Below are 16,758 nucleotides of genomic sequence, written 5' to 3' on the forward strand. Positions count from 1 at the left end.
GCTATACCCTTCCCACTTTTTCATTTTTGGCCAAATTTCAAATTTTGCTTAAAATACATGAATTCGAATCAAAATTGAATGAAAATCACGAAAATCAGGTTTATTTTCCTATTGGTCTTATAGTTTTTGATTTAATCCTTAAAAACCCTAAATTAAGTTGTTGCGCTAACAGCACTGTTTCGTTAAGTTTTGAAACGGCTGGTTTAACGAGAAAACCAATAACTAAATCGAAATCAGCGTTCAATTTCGATTATTCCGTGTGATTTTTGGAGAATTTCAAGAGATGTCGTTTTTGGTAGATTTTGACAAAAGTGGGAAGGCTATACCCTTCCCACTTTTTCATTTTTGGCCAAATTTCAAATTTTGCTTAAAATACATGAATTCGAATCAAAATTGAATGAAAATCACGAAAATCAGGTTTATTTTCCTATTGGTCTTATAGTTTTTGATTTAATCCTTCCTAAAACCCTAAATTAAGTTGTTGCGCTAACAGCACTGTTTCGTTAATTTTTCAAACGGCTGGTTTAACGAGAAAAACAATAACTAAATCGAAATCAGCGTTCAATTTCGATTATTCCGTGTGATTTTTGGAGAATTTCAAAAGATGTCGTTTTTGGTAGATTTTGACAAAAGTGGGAAGGCTATACCCTTCCCACTTTTTCATTTTTGGCCAAATTTCAAATTTTGCTTAAAATACATGAATTCGAATCAAAATTGAATGAAAATCACGAAAATCAGGTTTATTTTCCTATTGGTCTTATAGTTTTTGATTTTATCCTTAAAAACCCTAAATTAAGTTGTTGCGCTAACAGCACTGTTTCGTTAATTTTTGAAACGGCTGGTTTAACGAGAAAACCAATAACTAAATCGAAATCAGCGTTCAATTTCCATTATTCCGTGTGATTTTTGGAGAATTTCAAGAGATGTCGTTTTTGGTAGATTTTGACAAAAGTGGGAAGGCTATACCCTTCCCACTTTTTCATTTTTGGCCAAATTTCAAATTTTGCTTAAAATACATGAATTCGAATCAAAATTGAATGAAAATCACGAAAATCAGGCTTATTTTCCTATTGGTCTTATAGTTTTTGATTTAATCCTTAAAAACCCTAAATTAAGTTGTTGCGCTAACAGCACTGTTTCGTTAATTTTTGAAACGGCTGGTTTAACGAGAAAACCAAATACTAAATCGAAATCAGCGTTCAATTTCAATTATTCCGTGTGATTTTTGGAGAATTTCAAGAGATGTCGTTTTTGGTAGATTTTGACAAAAGTGGGAAGGCTATACCCTTCCCACTTTTTATTTTGGCCAAATTTCAAATTTTGCTTAAAATACATGAATTCGAATCAAAATTGAATGAAAATCACGAAAATCAGGTTTATTTTCCTATTGGTCTTATAGTTTTTGATTTAATCCTTAAAAACCCTAAATTAAGTTGTTGCGCTAACAGCACTGTTTCGTTAATTTTTGAAACGGCTGGTTTAACGAGAAAACCAATAACTAAATCGAAATCAGCGTTCAATTTTAATTATTCCGTGTGATTTTTGGAGAATTTCAAGAGATGTCTTTTTTGGTAGATTTTGACAAAAGTGGGAAGGCTATACCCTTCCTACTTTTTCATTTTTGGCCAAATTTCAAATTTTGCTTAAAATACATGAATTCGAATAAAAATTGAATGAAAATCACGAAAATCAGGTTTATTTTCCTATTGGTCTTATAGTTTTTGATTTAATCCTTAAAAACCCTAAATTAAGTTGTTGCGCTAACAGCACTGTTTCGTTAATTTTTGAAACGGCTGGTTTAACGAGAAAACCAATTACTAAATCGAAATCGGCGTTCAATTTCGATTATTCCGTGTGATTTTTGGAGAATTTCAAGAGATGTCGTTTTTGGTAGATTTTGACAAAAGTGGGAAGGCTATACCCTTCCCACTTTTTCATTTTTGGCCAAATTTCAAATTTTGCTTAAAATACATGAATTCGAATCAAAATTGAATGAAAATCACGAAAATCAGGCTTATTTTCCTATTGGTCTTATAGTTTTTGATTTAATCCTTAAAAACCCTAAATTAAGTTGTTGCGCTAACAGCACTGTTTCGTTAATTTTTGAAACGGCTGGTTTAACGAGAAAAACAATAACTAAATCGAAATCAGCGTTCAATTTCGATTATTCCGTGTGATTTTTGGAGAATTTCAAGAGATGTCGTTTTTGGTAGATTTTGACAAAAGTGGGAAGGCTATATACCCTTCCCACTTTTTCATTTTTGGCCAAATTTCAAATTTTGCTTAAAATACATGAATTCGAATCAAAATTGAATGAAAATCACGAAAATCAGGTTTATTTTCCTATTGGTCTTATAGTTTTTGATTTAATCCTTAAAAACCCTAAATTAAGTTGTTGCGCTAACAGCACTGTTTCGTTAATTTTTGAAACGGCTGGTTTAACGAGAAAACCAATAACTAAATCGAAATCAGCGTTCAATTTTAATTATTCCGTGTGATTTTTGGAGAATTTCAAGAGATGTCTTTTTTGGTAGATTTTGACAAAAGTGGGAAGGCTATACCCTTCCCACTTTTTCATTTTTGGCCAAATTTCAAATTTTGCTTAAAATACATGAATTCGAATCAAAATTGAATGAAAATCACGAAAATCAGGTTTATTTTCCTATTGGTCTTATAGTTTTTGATTTAATCCTTAAAAACCCTAAATTAAGTTGTTGCGCTAACAGCACTGTTTCGTTAATTTTTGAAACGGCTGGTTTAACGAGAAAACCAATAACTAAATCGAAATCAGCGTTCAATTTTAATTATTCCGTGTGATTTTTGGAGAATTTCAAGAGATGTCTTTTTTGGTAGATTTTGACAAAAGTGGGAAGGCTATACCCTTCCCACTTTTTCATTTTTGGCCAAATTTCAAATTTTGCTTAAAATACATGAATTCGAATCAAAATTGAATGAAAATCACGAAAATCAGGTTTATTTTCCTATTGGTCTTATAGTTTTTGATTTAATCCTTAAAAACCCTAAATTAAGTTGTTGCGCTAACAGCACTGTTTCGTTAATTTTTGAAACGGCTGGTTTAACGAGAAAACCAATTACTAAATCGAAATCAGCGTTCAATTTCGATTATTCCGTGGGATTTTTGGAGAATTTCAAGAGATGTCGTTTTTGGTAGATTTTGACAAAAGTGGGAAGGCTATACCCTTCCCACTTTTTCATTTTTGGCCAAATTTCAAATTTTGCTTAAAATACATGAATTCGAATCAAAATTGAATGAAAATCACGAAAATCAGGTTTATTTTCCTATTGGTCTTATAGTTTTTGATTTAATCCTTAAAAACCCTAAATTAAGTTGTTGCGCTAACAGCACTGTTTCGTTAATTTTTGAAACGGCTGGTTTAACGAGAAAACCAAATACTAAATCGAAATCAGCGTTCAATTTCAATTATTCCGTGTGATTTTTGGAGAATTTCAAGAGATGTCGTTTTTGGTAGATTTTGACAAAAGTGGGAAGGCTATACCCTTCCCACTTTTTCATTTTTGGCCAAATTTCAAATTTTGCTTAAAATACATGAATTCGAATCAAAATTGAATGAAAATCACGAAAATCAGGTTTATTTTCCTTTTGGTCTTATAGTTTTTGATTTAATCCTTAAAAACCCTAAATTAAGTTGTTGCGCTAACAGCACTGTTTCGTTAATTTTTGAAACGGCTGGTTTAACGAGAAAACCAATTACTAAATCGAAATCAGCGTTCAATTTCGATTATTCCGTGTGATTTTTGGAGAATTTCAAGAGATGTCGTTTTTGGTAGATTTTGACAAAAGTGGGAAGGCTATACCCTTCCCACTTTTTCATTTTTGGCCAAATTTCAAATTTTGCTTAAAATACATGAATTCGAATCAAAATTGAATGAAAATCACGAAAATCAGGTTTATTTTCCTATTGGTCTTATAGTTTTTGATTTAATCCTTAAAAACCCTAAATTAAGTTGTTGCGCTAACAGCACTGTTTCGTTAATTTTTGAAACGGCTGGTTTAACGAGAAAACTAATAACTAAATCGAAATCAGCGTTCAATTTCGATTATTCCGTGTGATTTTTGGAGAATTTCAAGAGATGTCGTTTTTGGTAGATTTTGACAAAAGTGGGAAGGCTATACCCTTCCCACTTTTTCATTTTTGGCCAAATTTCAAATTTTGCTTAAAATACATGAATTCGAATCAAAATTGAATGAAAATCACGAAAATCAGGTTTATTTTCCTATTGGTCTTACAGTTTTTGATTTAATCCTTAAAAACCCTAAATTAAGTTGTTGCGCTAACAGCACTGTTTCGTTAATTTTTCAAACGGCTGGTTTAACGAGAAAAACAATAACTAAATCGAAATCAGCGTTCAATTTCGATTATTCCGTGTGATTTTTGGAGAATTTCAAGAGATGTCGTTTTTGGTAGATTTTGACAAAAGTGGGAAGGCTATACCCTTCCCACTTTTTCATTTTTGGCCAAATTTCAAATTTTGCTTAAAATACATGAATTCGAATCAAAATTGAATGAAAATCACGAAAATCAGGTTTATTTTCCTATTGGTTTTATAGTTTTTGATTTAATCCTTAAAAACCCTAAATTAAGTTGTTGCGCTAACAGCACTGTTTCGTTAATTTTTGAAACGGCTGGTTTAACGAGAAAACCAATTACTAAATCGAAATCAGCGTTCAATTTCGATTATTCCGTGTGATTTTTGGAGAATTTCAAGAGATGTCGTTTTTGGTAGATTTTGACAAAAGTGGGAAGGCTATACCCTTCCCACTTTTTCATTTTTGGCCAAATTTCAAATTTTGCTTAAAATACATGAATTCGAATCAAAATTGAATGAAAATCACGAAAATCAGGTTTATTTTCCTATTGGTTTTATAGTTTTTGATTTAATCCTTAAAAACCCTAAATTAAGTTGTTGCGCTAACAGCACTGTTTCGTTAATTTTTGAAACGGCTGGTTTAACGAGAAAACCAATTACTAAATCGAAATCAGCGTTCAATTTCGATTATTCCGTGTGATTTTTGGAGAATTTCAAGAGATGTCGTTTTTGGTAGATTTTGACAAAAGTGGGAAGGCTATACCCTTCCCACTTTTTCATTTTTGGCCAAATTTCAAATTTTGCTTAAAATACATGAATTCGAATCAAAATTGAATGAAAATCACGAAAATCAGGTTTATTTTCCTATTGGTCTTATAGTTTTTGATTTAATCCTTAAAAACCCTAAATTAAGTTGTTGCGCTAACAGCACTGTTTCGTTAATTTTTGAAACGGCTGGTTTAACGAGAAAACCAATAACTAAATCGAAATCAGCGTTCAATTTTAATTATTCCGTGTGATTTTTGGAGAATTTCAAGAGATGTCTTTTTGGTAGATTTTGACAAAAGTGGGAAGGCTATACCCTTCCCACTTTTTCATTTTTGGCCAAATTTCAAATTTTGCTTAAAATACATGAATTCGAATCAAAATTGAATGAAAATCACGAAAATCAGGTTTATTTTCCTATTGGTCTTATAGTTTTTGATTTAATCCTTAAAAACCCTAAATTAAGTTGTTGCGCTAACAGCACTGTTTCGTTAATTTTTGAAACGGCTGGTTTAACGAGAAAACCAATTACTAAATCGAAATCAGCGTTCAATTTCGATTATTCCGTGTGATTTTTGGAGAATTTCAAGAGATGTCGTTTTTGGTAGATTTTGACAAAAGTGGGAAGGCTATACCCTTCCCACTTTTTCATTTTTGGCCAAATTTCAAATTTTGCTTAAAATACATGAATTCGAATCAAAATTGAATGAAAATCACGAAAATCAGGTTTATTTTCCTATTGGTCTTATAGTTTTTGATTTAATCCTTAAAAACCCTAAATTAAGTTGTAAGGCTAACAGCACTGTTTCGTTAATTTTTGAGACGGCTGGTTTAACGAGAAAACCAATAGCTAAATCGAAATCAGCGTTCAATTTCGATTATTCCGTGTGATTTTTGGAGAATTTCAAGAGATGTCGTTTTTGGTAGATTTTGACAAAAGTGGGAAGGCTATACCCTTCCCACTTTTTCATTTTTGGCCAAATTTCAAATTTTGCTTAAAATACATGAATTCGAATCAAAATTGAATGAAAATCACGAAAATCAGGCTTATTTTCCTATTGGTCTTATAGTTTTTGATTTAATCCTTAAAAACCCTAAATTAAGTTGTTGCGCTAACAGCACTGTTTCGTTAATTTTTGAAACGGCTGGTTTAACGAGAAAACCAATAACTAAATCGAAATCAGCGTTCAATTTTAATTATTCCGTGTGATTTTTGGAGAATTTCAAGAGATGTCGTTTTTGGTAGATTTTGACAAAAGTGGGAAGGCTATACCCTTCCCACTTTTTCATTTTTGGCCAAATTTCAAATTTTGCTTAAAATACATGAATTCGAATCAAAATTGAATGAAAATCACGAAAATCAGGTTTATTTTCCTATTGGTCTTATAGTTTTTGATTTAATCCTTAAAAACCCTAAATTAAGTTGTTGCGCTAACAGCACTGTTTCGTTAATTTTTGAAACGGCTGGTTTAACGAGAAAACCAATTACTAAATCGAAATCAGCGTTCAATTTCAATTATTCCGTGGGATTTTTGGAGAATTTCAAGAGATGTCGTTTTTGGTAGATTTTGACAAAAGTGGGAAGGCTATACCCTTCCCACTTTTTCATTTTTGGCCAAATTTCAAATTTTGCTTAAAATACATGAATTCGAATCAAAATTGAATGAAAATCACGAAAATCAGGTTTATTTTCCTATTGGTCTTATAGTTTTTGATTTAATCCTTAAAAACCCTAAATTAAGTTGTTGCGCTAACAGCACTGTTTCGTTAATTTTTGAGACGGCTGGTTTAACGAGAAAACCAATAGCTAAATCGAAATCAGCGTTCAATTTCGATTATTCCGTGTGATTTTTGGAGAATTTCAAGAGATGTCGTTTTTGGTAGATTTTGACAAAAGTGGGAAGGCTATACCCTTCCCACTTTTTCATTTTTGGCCAAATTTCAAATTTTGCTTAAAATACATGAATTCGAATCAAAATTGAATGAAAATCACGAAAATCAGGCTTATTTTCCTATTGGTCTTATAGTTTTTGATTTAATCCTTAAAAACCCTAAATTAAGTTGTTGCGCTAACAGCACTGTTTCGTTAATTTTTGAAACGGCTGGTTTAACGAGAAAACCAATAACTAAATCGAAATCAGCGTTCAATTTTAATTATTCCGTGTGATTTTTGGAGAATTTCAAGAGATGTCTTTTTGGTAGATTTTGACAAAAGTGGGAAGGCTATACCCTTCCCACTTTTTCATTTTTGGCCAAATTTCAAATTTTGCTTAAAATACATGAATTCGAATCAAAATTGAATGAAAATCACGAAAATCAGGTTTATTTTCCTATTGGTCTTATAGTTTTTGATTTAATCCTTAAAAACCCTAAATTAAGTTGTTGCGCTAACAGCACTGTTTCGTTAATTTTTGAAACGGCTGGTTTAACGAGAAAACCAATTACTAAATCGAAATCAGCGTTCAATTTCAATTATTCCGTGGGATTTTTGGAGAATTTCAAGAGATGTCGTTTTTGGTAGATTTTGACAAAAGTGGGAAGGCTATACCCTTCCCACTTTTTCATTTTTGGCCAAATTTCAAATTTTGCTTAAAATACATGAATTCGAATCAAAATTGAATGAAAATCACGAAAATCAGGCTTATTTTCCTATTGGTCTTATAGTTTTTGATTTAATCCTTAAAAACCCTAAATTAAGTTGTTGCGCTAACAGCACTGTTTCGTTAATTTTTGAAACGGCTGGTTTAACGAGAAAACCAAATACTAAATCGAAATCAGCGTTCAATTTCAATTATTCCGTGTGATTTTTGGAGAATTTCAAGAGATGTCGTTTTTGGTAGATTTTGACAAAAGTGGGAAGGCTATACCCTTCCCACTTTTTCATTTTTGGCCAAATTTCAAATTTTGCTTAAAATACATGAATTCGAATCAAAATTGAATGAAAATCACGAAAATCAGGCTTATTTTCCTTTTGGTTTTATAGTTTTTGATTTAATCCTTAAAAACCCTAAATTAAGTTGTTGCGCTAACAGCACTGTTTCGTTAATTTTTGAAACGGCTGGTTTAACGAGAAAACCAATTACTAAATCGAAATCAGCGTTCAATTTCGATTATTCCGTGTGATTTTTGGAGAATTTCAAGAGATGTCGTTTTTGGTAGATTTTGACAAAAGTGGGAAGGCTATACCCTTCCCACTTTTTCATTTTTGGCCAAATTTCAAATTTTGCTTAAAATACATGAATTCGAATCAAAATTGAATGAAAATCACGAAAATCAGGCTTATTTTCCTATTGGTCTTATAGTTTTTGATTTAATCCTTAAAAACCCTAAATTAAGTTGTTGCGCTAACAGCACTGTTTCGTTAATTTTTGAAACGGCTGGTTTAACGAGAAAACCAAATACTAAATCGAAATCAGCGTTCAATTTCAATTATTCCGTGTGATTTTTGGAGAATTTCAAGAGATGTCGTTTTTGGTAGATTTTGACAAAAGTGGGAAGGCTATACCCTTCCCACTTTTTCATTTTTGGCCAAATTTCAAATTTTGCTTAAAATACATGAATTCGAATCAAAATTGAATGAAAATCACGAAAATCAGGCTTATTTTCCTTTTGGTTTTATAGTTTTTTATTTAATCCTTAAAAACCCTAAATTAAGTTGTTGCGCTAACAGCACTGTTTCGTTAATTTTTGAAACGGCTGGTTTAACGAGAAAACCAATTACTAAATCGAAATCAGCGTTCAATTTCGATTATTCCGTGTGATTTTTGGAGAATTTCAAGAGATGTCGTTTTTGGTAGATTTTGACAAAAGTGGGAAGGCTATACCCTTCCCACTTTTTCATTTTTGGCCAAATTTCAAATTTTGCTTAAAATACATGAATTCGAATCAAAATTGAATGAAAATCACGAAAATCAGGTTTATTTTCCTATTGGTCTTATAGTTTTTGATTTAATCCTTAAAAACCCTAAATTAAGTTGTTGCGCTAACAGCACTGTTTCGTTAATTTTTGAAACGGCTGGTTTAACGAGAAAACCAATTACTAAATCGAAATCAGCGTTCAATTTCAATTATTCCGTGGGATTTTTGGAGAATTTCAAGAGATGTCGTTTTTGGTAGATTTTGACAAAAGTGGGAAGGCTATACCCTTCCCACTTTTTCATTTTTGGCCAAATTTCAAATTTTGCTTAAAATACATGAATTCGAATCAAAATTGAATGAAAATCACGAAAATCAGGCTTATTTTCCTATTGGTCTTATAGTTTTTGATTTAATCCTTAAAAACCCTAAATTAAGTTGTTGCGCTAACAGCACTGTTTCGTTAATTTTTGAAACGGCTGGTTTAACGAGAAAACCAAATACTAAATCGAAATCAGCGTTCAATTTCAATTATTCCGTGTGATTTTTGGAGAATTTCAAGAGATGTCGTTTTTGGTAGATTTTGACAAAAGTGGGAAGGCTATACCCTTCCCACTTTTTCATTTTTGGCCAAATTTCAAATTTTGCTTAAAATACATGAATTCGAATCAAAATTGAATGAAAATCACGAAAATCAGGTTAATTTTCCTATTGGTTTTATAGTTTTTGATTTAATCCTTAAAAACCCTAAATTAAGTTGTTGCGCTAACAGCACTGTTTCGTTAATTTTTGAAACGGCTGGTTTAACGAGAAAACCAAATACTAAATCGAAATCAGCGTTCAATTTCAATTATTCCGTGTGATTTTTGGAGAATTTCAAGAGATGTCGTTTTTGGTAGATTTTGACAAAAGTGGGAAGGCTGTACCCTTCCCACTTTTTCATTTTTGGCCAAATTTCAAATTTTGCTTAAAATACATGAATTCGAATCAAAATTGAATGAAAATCACGAAAATCAGGCTTATTTTCCTATTGGTTTTATAGTTTTTGATTTAATCCTTAAAAACCCTAAATTAAGTTGTTGCGCTAACAGCACTGTTTCGTTAATTTTTGAAACGGCTGGTTTAACGAGAAAACCAATAACTAAATCGAAATCAGCGTTCAATTTCGATTATTCCGTGTGATTTTTGGAGAATTTCAAGAGATGTCGTTTTTGGTAGATTTTGACAAAAGTGGGAAGGCTATACCCTTCCCACTTTTTCATTTTTGGCCAAATTTCAAATTTTGCTTAAAATACATGAATTCGAATCAAAATTGAATGAAAATCACGAAAATCAGGTTTATTTTCCTATTGGTCTTACAGTTTTTGATTTAATCCTTAAAAACCCTAAATTAAGTTGTTGCGCTAACAGCACTGTTTCGTTAATTTTTCAAACGGCTGGTTTAACGAGAAAAACAATAACTAAATCGAAATCAGCGTTCAATTTCGATTATTCCGTGTGATTTTTGGAGAATTTCAAGAGATGTCGTTTTTGGTAGATTTTGACAAAAGTGGGAAGGCTATACCCTTCCCACTTTTTCATTTTTGGCCAAATTTCAAATTTTGCTTAAAATACATGAATTCGAATCAAAATTGAATGAAAATCACGAAAATCAGGCTTATTTTCCTATTGGTTTTATAGTTTTTGATTTAATCCTTAAAAACCCTAAATTAAGTTGTTGCGCTAACAGCACTATTTCGTTAATTTTTGAAACGGCTGGTTTAACGAGAAAACCAATAACTAAATCGAAATCAGCGTTCAATTTCGATTATTCCGTGTGATTTTTGGAGAATTTCAAGAGATGTCGTTTTTGGTAGATTTTGACAAAAGTGGGAAGGCTATACCCTTCCCACTTTTTCATTTTTGGCCAAATTTCAAATTTTGCTTAAAATACATGAATTCGAATCAAAATTGAATGAAAATCACGAAAATCAGGTTTATTTTCCTATTGGTCTTATAGTTTTTGATTTAATCCTTAAAAACCCTAAATTAAGTTGTTGCGCTAACAGCACTGTTTCGTTAATTTTTGAAACGGCTGGTTTAACGAGAAAAACAATAACTAAATCGAAATCAGCGTTCAATTTCGATTATTCCGTGTGATTTTTGGAGAATTTCAAGAGATGTCGTTTTTGGTAGATTTTGACAAAAGTGGGAAGGCTATACCCTTCCCACTTTTTCATTTTTGGTGAAATTTCAAATTTTGCTTAAAATACATGAATTCGAATCAAAATTGAATGAAAATCACGAAAATCAGGCTTATTTTCCTATTGGTCTTATAGTTTTTGATTTAATCCTTAAAAACCCTAAATTAAGTTGTTGCGCTAACAGCACTGTTTCGTTAATTTTTGAAACGGCTGGTTTAACGAGAAAACCAATTACTAAATCGAAATCAGCGTTCAATTTCGATTATTCCGTGTGATTTTTGGAGAATTTCAAGAGATGTCGTTTTTGGTAGATTTTGACAAAAGTGGGAAGGCTATACCCTTCCCACTTTTTCATTTTTGGCCAAATTTCAAATTTTGCTTAAAATACATGAATTCGAATCAAAATTGAATGAAAATCACGAAAATCAGGTTTATTTTCCTATTGGTCTTATAGTTTTTGATTTAATCCTTAAAAACCCTAAATTAAGTTGTTGCGCTAACAGCACTGTTTCGTTAATTTTTGAAACGGCTGGTTTAACGAGAAAACCAATAGCTAAATCGAAATCAGCGTTCAATTTCGATTATTCCGTGTGATTTTTGGAGAATTTCAAGAGATGTCGTTTTTGGTAGATTTTGACAAAAGTGGGAAGGCTATACCCTTCCCACTTTTTCATTTTTGGCCAAATTTCAAATTTTGCTTAAAATACATGAATTCGAATCAAAATTGAATGAAAATCACGAAAATCAGGTTTATTTTCCTATTGGTCTTATAGTTTTTGATTTAATCCTTAAAAACCCTAAATTAAGTTGTTGCGCTAACAGCACTGTTTCGTTAATTTTTGAAACGGCTGGTTTAACGAGAAAACCAATAACTAAATCGAAATCAGCGTTCAATTTCGATTATTCCGTGTGATTTTTGGAGAATTTCAAGAGATGTCGTTTTTGGTAGATTTTGACAAAAGTGGGAAGGCTATACCCTTCCCACTTTTTCATTTTTGGCCAAATTTCAAATTTTGCTTAAAATACATGAATTCGAATCAAAATTGAATGAAAATCACGAAAATCAGGTTTATTTTCCTATTGGTCTTAAAGTTTTTGATCTAATCCTTAAAAACCCTAAATTAAGTTGTTGCGCTAACAGCACTGTTTCGTTAATTTTTGAAACGGCTGGTTTAACGAGAAAACCAATAACTAAATCGAAATCAGCGTTCAATTTCGATTATTCCGTGTGATTTTTGGAGAATTTCAAGAGATGTCGTTTTTGGTAGATTTTGACAAAAGTGGGAAGGCTATACCCTTCCCACTTTTTCATTTTTGGCCAAATTTCAAATTTTGCTTAAAATACATGAATTCGAATCAAAATTGAATGAAAATCACGAAAATCAGGTTTATTTTCCTATTGGTCTTATAGTTTTTGATTTAATCCTTAAAAACCCTAAATTAAGTTGTTGCGCTAACAGCACTGTTTCGTTAATTTTTGAAACGGCTGGTTTAACGAGAAAACCAATTACTAAATCGAAATCAGCGTTCAATTTCGATTATTCCGTGTGATTTTTGGAGAATTTCAAGAGATGTCGTTTTTGGTAGATTTTGACAAAAGTGGGAAGGCTATACCCTTCCCACTTTTTCATTTTTTGCCAAATTTCAAATTTGGCTTAAAATACATGATTTAGATTCAGAATTGAATGAAAATCACGGAAATCAGGTTAATTTTTCTATTGGTCTTATAATTTTTCATTTACATTTTAAAAACCATAAATAAAGTTGGTGCGCTAACAGAACTGTTTTCGTTAATTTTTTAAACGGCTAGTCTAAAAAGAAAACCAATGACTAAATCGAAATCAGCGTTCAATTTCGATTATTCCGTGTGATTTTTGGAGAATTTCAAGAGATGTCGTTTTTGGTAGATTTTGATATAAGTGGGAAGGCTATATTATACCCCTCCCACTTTTTCATTTTTGGCCAAATTTCAAATTTGGCTTAAAATACATGGTTTAGATTCAGAATTGAACGAAAATCACGGAAATCAGGTTAATTTTTCGATTGGTCTTATAATTTTTCATTTACATTTTAAAAACCATAAATGAAGTTGGTGCGCTAACAGAACTGTTTTCGTTAATTTTTTAAACGGCTAGTCTCAAGAGAAAACCAATGACTAAATCGAAATCAGCGTTCAATTTCGATTATACCGTCTGATTTTTGGAGAATTTCAAGAGATGTCATTTTTGGCCGATTTTGACGAAAGTGGAAAGGCTATACCCTTCCCACTTTTTCATTTATGACCAAATTTCAAATTTGGCTTAAAATACATGATTTAGATTCAGAATTGAATGAAAATCACGGAAATCAGGTTTATTTTTCTATTGGTCTTATAATTTTTCATTTACATTTTAAAAACCATAAATGAAGTTGGTGCGCTAATAGAACTGTTTTCGTTAATTTTTTTAACGGCTAGTCTAAAGAGAAAACCAATGACTAAATCGAAATCAGCGTTCAAGTTCGATTATACCGTCTGATTTTTGGAGAATTTCAAGAGATGTCATTTTTGGCCGATTTTGACAAAAGTGGGAAGGCGGGATGAAGGCGTTGATGATCAGCGCACGCCTCATAGGACATGTATACGGAGTCTGTTTTGCCGGAAGAGCAAACGGTTTGCGAGATATTATGGGAAATTGGCGACCAGGCCGTACCCTATCGGGAACTTCCTGAACGGAGTGAGGGCCCCTAGTAACCTGTCCGTTGCCGGGCGACGCACAAAGCCTCGCCTTGAAAAATAACTTCGCGGCCTGATTTTTCCCTATCTTCATGACCGACGCGCCATCTCTCTGAAAAAAAATCTCCAGAAATGTCGAGTCGCTCTTAGATTGCTCCGCATTCCTTTATTGTTGAGCCGATAATTGACAGGACCCCTTCGTTAATCTCCGCGTTATCTCCTCTACAACACGACGTCAAGTTTTGCGACGCAGCATCTAAAATAAGAAAACGTATAAAGGATACGTACGAGACCCTGAAATCGACTCGAGTTGGCTGACTAAACTGCTCCACACTCCTTCGTCGTTCAGCCGATAAAAACGGGGACTCAACCGGGAGCTGCTGAGTTATTTCCTCTACAAATGGAGACCAATCTCAGCGGCACAGCATCTAAAAAAAAAAAAAACGAACGAAAGATTAGTACGGACACCCCTGAAATCGCCGCGCCATCAGCGCCATCTCTGGGGTAAAGTCTCAGAAAAAGTGTCGGTCGATCCACCGGTCGTTGTAGAAGGGTAGGGGTGCCTGTATCAGGGGGTTGGGAAATGCGAGTTTTAATAGAATCCCTATCGGGAAATTTACCAATATATTGATATATAATTATATATATATGAAATTTAATATGATAAAAATATGAATGTATAAAAATTTATTTTAAAAAACTAATTGAGATGGCATAATCTATGAATGTATTTCTAGTAGTAGAATCATTTGAAATCTCTTAGAATTAAAAAAACACGCGTTAGCAAGCTGTTTTTTAAATAAATGGGACCAACGCGTTGCCGCTCCGTTTTCTACGTTTATTTAAAAAACTATAAGCCTCGCGTTAAAAAAACTTGAGTAGGCCATCGTGATTGTGGTTTAATTACGAATCGAAATCATCAGTTTTGGAATCTCGAATCTTGCTGCTACTACTGCTTCTATTCGATATTCCAAAACTAGAAATAAAAAAATTGGTGTCGGGGGGTCCCAGAGATAAGGAGATGGCTCACTCCACGTAAAGCCCAGCAGTCGACATTTTCCCTCCTCCCCCTCTCTAGCAGACGAATTCGACTGCGCTGCTCCTTTCGGCCAGCTCCGGAATCGTGGCTGTACTTGGCGGTAAGGATTTCCCAGTGGCACTCCCCCTTCACGTTTTAAACCATACCGTCCTTACCGCCAAGTACAGCCACGATTCCGGAGCTGGCCGAAAGGAGCAGCGCAGTCGAATTCGTCTGCTAGAGAGGGGGAGGAGGGAATAAATAAAATTCATATCGTTAGCAGTTCCATCTGCCACTTTGAAAAACGTTTCGCCAACAATTCGACGTTTTTCTTCGGGATCAACAGTCCGACACAACGACAAAGTTTGGCGTCGTTGGTGGAAGCATCGTAGAAAGTCTAACTTGATTTAACAACCCAAAACGATTCGAAACATCAAATGTAATCGCTGGTATGAAGAAGAAATGAGAAGCAACTGTCCCTAAAGGAACTCGGTCACAGACCAAGTATTGTAAACCGTAGAATTTGAGATGTGATATGACGACGTATCAATTAATCTCGTATCGAATTTTGGCCAATCCTAAGATTCTGAACGGTCCAGAAAAGTATCTCAAATCACCCGAAGATTGAGCCCGAGTTGCTGTTAACTAGTGACGACTTGCTCAGATTCGTCTTTACGCAGGAAACCGATATCGATATGGATGTCCTGCACTCGAGTCGTCACCCTGTAGAAGTGCTTGATGAAGAAGGGCAGCACAAACGGCGGAATTAACTCCGCCGCTTACCAACATGAGCACGATCTTATCACGTCCTACCGTACGCCGGATGTAGTTGTTACACTGCTACTCGCGTTTCTTCAATGTGAAACCTCCTTGCAATCCACAGATGTTGAACAAGAAATTGTGCAACATTTTTCGTTCTGTAATATTACACAAGCCATTAAGATCATTGTTTCCCACACAATGGAAAGGAAACCAACATACCGTTTTCAATCAAATCATGGAACTAGACTCCATAAAGACGGCGTTCAGTATCAGCAATAGCGGAAATAATATGACGCGAACATTTTGCGACGCAACGCAACCCTTCTGCAACCTTGTCTACGTTGTCACCATGGGTCAGTAATACCATTTGCCAAGTCTCTAAGCCTTTAAAAAATGGGCACTCCGTTTCTACTTGGTTCTTGAATTGCCCACCTTCGCTAACATCTTTTCTCTCCACAGTTCCACCTTAACAGAACAAAACAAACAAAGAAACAGAAATATAATAAGTGTTTTACTTATTTTATGACATAGTTGTTATTTCTGACACGTTAAATACTACTGTAAAATAATTTGAATAAAAAATTTATAGAAAATAGAATTGGTTACCTAATTCCTTGTTGAGTAATTGCATGCATAACAAATTACGGGCACTGGAAGACAGCCAGTAAAGATTGCTGGGTCGTTTAGTGGGGCATCCACCATGTAAACTGAGTTGAGACCTGTTCAGACAATATCATTAAGCAAAAATGCCAACTAAAAAAATGTCTGTGATTTGTTTTTGGTTTCAATCAGAACCTCCTGAAATTATGATTTCTTTACAGCCTTGTTGAACCTTGATCATCCAACTTTTCCATGTGTGATGTAAAAACTTCCTTGTGTATTTTCTAATTAGTTTTTAAAAGGATAATTATTTTTAAGTTAGTTTACCACCCCTAAAGTTTAATTTAATTTAAAATTGATTTATTACCTTACTCTCAGTAGGAGTCCTGTGTTGAGTTCGTCCTTAAGATGGCGGAAAGTTCCGCATACGAGGGGAAAACATTCTGCGGGACTGCGCAGTGAGAAGCCTCTTGTGTTGTGTCACATAACTTCACACAAAGATGGCGTTTGTT

General features: G+C 33.4%; 1 long non-coding RNA gene across 1 annotated transcript; it reads right to left on the bottom strand.

Moving 5' to 3' along the window:
- Positions 1–15,113: 15,113 nt before the first annotated feature.
- LOC116931633 lies at positions 15,114–16,744 on the bottom strand. Its single transcript, XR_006651826.1, has 5 exons — positions 16,614–16,744; positions 16,442–16,530; positions 16,253–16,365; positions 15,866–16,111; positions 15,114–15,801 (listed from the first exon to the last, which is right to left on the bottom strand). It is a non-coding gene; the product is annotated as an uncharacterized LOC116931633 (long non-coding RNA).
- Between the last annotated feature and the right edge of the window lie 14 nt (positions 16,745–16,758).

Source organism: Daphnia magna, linkage group LG10 (assembly GCF_020631705.1).
Source record: "Daphnia magna isolate NIES linkage group LG10, ASM2063170v1.1, whole genome shotgun sequence".
In the NCBI taxonomy this organism is placed as follows: domain Eukaryota; kingdom Metazoa; phylum Arthropoda; class Branchiopoda; order Diplostraca; family Daphniidae; genus Daphnia; species Daphnia magna.